The sequence below is a fragment of the Dama dama genome, chromosome 4 (genome assembly GCF_033118175.1).
Source record: "Dama dama isolate Ldn47 chromosome 4, ASM3311817v1, whole genome shotgun sequence".
NCBI lineage: Eukaryota > Metazoa > Chordata > Mammalia > Artiodactyla > Cervidae > Dama > Dama dama.
In genome coordinates this window covers 64,448,213-64,453,692 of record NC_083684.1, presented here as the reverse complement: position 1 = coordinate 64,453,692, position 5,480 = coordinate 64,448,213, and the positions used below count along the sequence as shown (strand labels likewise).

General features: G+C 38.8%; 1 pseudogene; it reads right to left on the bottom strand.

The window, feature by feature from the left end:
• Positions 1-4,568: 4,568 nt before the first annotated feature.
• LOC133055162 (vomeronasal type-1 receptor 4-like) lies at positions 4,569-5,480 on the bottom strand (annotated as a pseudogene).

Genomic DNA, 5,480 nt, shown 5'->3' with positions numbered 1-5,480 from the left:
AAAGAGACTAAACTACACACTACTAAAATATGATAGGTTCAGAAAAGAAATCAAGAGTAAATGAGAAATTACCGGAAGACAAATGGGAACATAAACATGACTTTTCAAAACTGATGGAACACAGTAAACACAGTTTGAAGAGCAAAGTTTATATCAATACAGGCCTACTTCAAATGTGTGAGGAAAATCTAAAGAAAAAACCCAAACCCACTTAACTGACCAAATTTCTAGAAACAGTCTTTAAAGACTGAATTAGGAGGAAATAGACAATCTTGAATGAAAAGAAGCAAAATGGCTGGCTGAGGAGGCCTTAGAAATAGCTGTGAAAAGAAGAGACATGAAAAGCAAAGGAGAAAAGGGAAGATATACCCATCTGAATGCAGAGCCCCAAAGAATAGGCAGGAGATGTAAGAAATCTTCCTTAGCAATCAATGCAAAAAATACAGGAAAACAATAGAATGGGCAAGACTAGAGATCTCTTCAAGAAAATTAGAGATACCAAGGGAACACTTCATGCAAAGATGGGCTCAATAAAGGACAGAAATGGTATGGACCTAACAGAATCAGAAGATATTGAGAAGAGGTGGCAAGAATACACAGAAGAACTGTACCAAAGAAATCTTGACGACCCAAATAATCATGATGGTGTGAACACTCAAACTCACCTAGAGCCAGACATCCTGGAATGTGGAGTCAATTGGGCCTTAGGAAGGATCACTATGAACAAAGTTGGTGGAGGTGATGGATTTCCAGTTGATCTGTTTCAACTCCTAAAAAATGATGCTGTGAATGTGCTGCACTCAATACACCAACAAATTTGGAAAACTCATCAGTGGCCACAGTACGGGAAAAGGCCTATTTTCATTCTAATCCCAAAGAAAGCCAATGCCAAAGAGTGTTCAAACTACCACACAATTGCACTCATTTCACAGGCTAGCAAAGTAATGATCAAAATTCTCCAAGCCAAGCTTCAACACTATGTGAACCAAAAACTTCCAGATGTACAAGCTGGATTTAGAAAAGGCGAATGTGGGCCATACACAGTTACAGCCTTTTTCATTTGTTGCCTGTAAAAGAAACTAATACCTTCATATTGAGGTATTACATGCCCTTGAGCATCAGGATTTCTTACAACTGGAAAGGCGGACAAACCATAGGGTTCAGAGACTTGTGATTGCAAAGCCAGTAATTCAGAGAGTTTCTGTCATGGTGGAGAGTGAGTACCTACTGAGTTTTTGCAAATATGAGTCTGTACTAAGGACTTATCATTATTATCTAAAAAAAAGATTGTCAGTTTTTATGTCAAAAAGTGTCTCAGGAGAGTCGTTGTTAGAATCATTGTGCTCTAGTGAAGGAGAGACTCTTGGATTTATGCCTGCTGGCAGAGGCGGAGCATTCAGAGCAGCTGGGGCATGGCTTGTAGGCAAATTCTGAAATATGTTATGTTGTTCTAATTGGGCCTTTTGTAAATTATATCATTTAATTTATATTCAAGTAATAAGTGTTCTGTCTGTTCTTGAATATTAGGAAGGCTAGAAGGTACCTTGAAATGGCAGAATTACAGCTTTAATGAGAGCCCAAAGGGGCCAGAAATCGCCTGGAATATTTTTTTCTCCGTTTGGTGGCTCATTCAACATTTGCTTTGACCCAGTGCCAAATTTCTAAATCAAAACTGTCTTTCTCAGGGAACCAAGGATTACAATTAACCACTGTTGAAAGGCAAGCTTCTATTTATTCGCGCGAAACCAAAAAGTCCCTGAGCTTTAAACAAATGATGAATTAAAGCAGAGAGATGATGGGGCTTTCCAGCTGTTTGAAGTTAAGTAGAGAAAAGGGTTTTTTTTTTAGCCGTTTGACCAATGTCTTAGTACTTACTGACCTCAGTAGGCCCTGAGTCACTCCGTCTGAAATGCCACGTATACCAGAGTCCCTGTTCTGGGTGCCACATGTTGGGGTTATTTAATGGATAGAGAGAGAGTCAAAAAAGGCATGGGGACCTAAGCTCTGATGGAGCAAAGGTGCTTTAATGATCTTTTTGTGAGTATATGTAGGCTGTTGTACAAGGAATTTCTTTCAACAATGATAAAGATCAGAAAACTAAACATACAGCAATTACCAAGGGAAAAGGGGATTAACGATGGTCATAAGGTCAAGAGACAATCCATAGCTCATGAAAGAGGATCAAGACAAAGCAGTTTTCTCATAAAGAGAATGTTTACTGACGGAGACCCAAGCCTGTCTCACACACTGACCCCAGCCCTGAGAGCAGCTTGCTCTTCCACTGATAAGGAACAGAGGATTTATGAGTAACAGCATGTAGAAATCCTCATCTTAAACATCCCGTGACAGACAGGGAGGCCTGGTGTACTGCGGTGCTTTGGGTCGCAAAGAGAAGGACAAGATGAGCGACTGAACTGAACTGAACCAAAAACCTCCCAGAAAACAATGTCCAGGGCTTGATGGTGTCACATCTGATCCTATGAACTATTTTTAAAAATAACATCTATCCTTCTTAAACTCTTCCAAAAAGTTGAAGAGGAGGGGAACACTCTTAAATTTATTCTATCAGGCTATCTCTACACTGATATCAGTACTATAAAGAGACCCTACATAAAATTACAGATCATTTTCTTGAAGAATATGGTGGAAAAAAGCTTTCAAGAAAATATTAGCAGACAGAATTCAACAATCTATAAAAGGTATCATAAATGATTATCATGTAGCATTCTTCCAGAGATGCAAGGATGTTTAAAAATCCACAAATCAATCCACGTGATACACCACATTAAAAAAAAAAGGAAGAGAAACACAAGATTGTGTCAGCAGATGTAGAAAAAGCATTGACAAAATCTAACATCCATTCATGGTAAATACTCTCAGAAAAATGGGCATAGAGAAAATACATCTCAACATAATAAAGGCCATTTATGGCAAACCCATATCTGAAGGCTTTTTCCTCTAAAATCAGGACCAAGGGAAGGATGCTCACTCTTGCCACTCTGGTTTAACAGTGTGGAGGTCCTAGTTACAGCATTTGGACAAAGATGTAATAGGAGACATCCAATGCCTAAGAGAAAAAGTAACACTGTCACTACTATAGTGAAATGATACTTTATATAGAAAACCCTAATATCTCCACCAGAAAACTAACTAATGAATTCAGTACACACACACACACACACACACACACACACACACACACACACACACACTGGAATATTCCTCACCCCTTAAGAATACAATTTTGCTGCTTCTAACATAGATGGACCTGGATATCATTCTGTTTAGTGAATTAAGTCAGAGAGAGAAAAACAAATACTGTATATTATCACCTGACATAGGAAATCTAAAACTAGTACAAATAGATGAAAATAATGGAGTAGAAAAAGACTCTCGCACATAGAGAATAAACTAGTGTTTACCAGTGGGGAGAGAAAGTGGGAAGGGGCAAGACAGAGTATAGATTCAGAAGTACACACTACTATGTATAAAATAAATAAACTACAAGGACATACTTATAGCACAGGGAATATGGTAAATAGCTCATAATAGCTTAAAACAAAATATAACCTATACATTGAACCACAATGTTGTACCTCTGCCACTACCATAACACTGCAAATCAACTAAAATTCAATGAAAAATTTAACATAAAAGAAGAGTTCTGCATTGTGATATGTGGTTGTAATGGCAATCACATTACAATAATTACATGTAAGAAATTACCAAATCTTACACTTTAAATGTACACAATGTTATATGTTAAATATATTTCAGTTTGAAAAATCTGCTGAAATATAGTTTTCTTTCTATGTGTTTTTTATTGTACTTCACTTCAAACTGCTCATTTCAACATGAAAATATTTTAATGTGCTAATCTCCCCGCAGGACCCTTTCTAATAAATACTGCCAACTCTCTTAACATTTAAATCAGTTCTAATGAGGTGGATGAAACTGGAGCCCATTATACAGAGTGAAGTAAGACAGAAAGAAAAACACCAATACAGTATACTAAGGAATATATATGGAATTGAGAAAGATGGTGATGATAACTCTATATGCAAGACAGAAAAAGAGACACAGATGTATAGAATAGACTTTCGGACTCTGTGGGAGAAGGCGAGGGTGGGATGATCTGAGAGAATAGCATTGAAACATGTATATTGTCAATTGTGAAACAGATTGCCAGTCCAGGTTTGATGCATGAGACAAGTGCTCAGGGCTGGTGCCCTAGGATGAACCTAGGAGGGAGGTGGGAGGGAGGTGGGAGTGGGGTTCAGCATGAGGAACACATGTTAATCCATGACTGATTCACATCAATGTATGGCAGAAAAACACTACAATATTGTAAAGACCTGTTGTTATTGCATAAACCTGAACTCCTTTTCTGCAAGAAAACTTCACTGATATATTCATATTTCATGATAATATATTTCAATTTGTCTTTATATTGAAGAAGATATTTGGCATGTCTGCTATAATATTATCTTGAGATTTCAAAATTTAAATTAGGATTCTGAGTGTGAATAAATGAACTGGCAACTGCTCATTATAGAAATAAAGAAAATTCACACTTTTCTCATAATAGTAGGGGACTTTGCATTTCTTATCCCGGCAAAATACAGCCTGTGTACACTGGAGTAATGGCTCATGAGCAGAAAGGGGCTGACAGTTGGGAAACACGCTGCAATGATTATAGTGTTGTCCACAAGGAACCGGCTGGGCTGATCAAAAAGAGCAAAAAGAACTTGACAGGTGGAGGAAAGAATATAAAAGTAGACAAAGGTGCTCCCAAGGAGAAGGATGAATTTAGTAGCTCTGGACTCAGGGGAGGACCTGGAGGAGGCATCAGCCCTACGAATGTGCTGGACCTGCTGCTTATGTCTGTACAGGATGAGAACCATGGAGCTGCTAGCCCAGAGCGTGAGCCCCAAACATAAAACATCAGGGAATAATAGCAATGTTGCATACAAGGCGTCTTCAGTTTGTCAGTAACAATAGAAGAACAGTAGCCAAAATCTTTCCTCTGTGATGTTTTGGTCACTCCATTTGCCAGTCATATGGAATGGAAAAATGACATTTACCAGCATTTGCAGGATCCAACACAGGAAAATAGAGAGAACCACGTACTTGGGAGCTGTTACTTTCAGCGCTGCCCACCTGGAGTTCCAGGGACTAATCGTGATCATCTGAAAGACACTCAAGGGGCAGATGCTACTGATGGACACTCCCCTCCCCACTCTGTGCAGAAAGAAGAGAAGTTTGCAGCCAACATCACTGTGGATATGTTTCCACCCAAAGACTGCCATTGTCTGGGGGACCCCTTTAGAGAGGAGGACCAAGGAGTTGGCCACAATCAGGTGCTTAAGGATCAAATCTGTAGACCTTAACCTGTAACCCATGAAGTGAAGGATGATATAACTGCAAAGGAGTGAGAAATTCCCCAGAATTCCAACCACGGTCTGTGTTAAGATGATCAT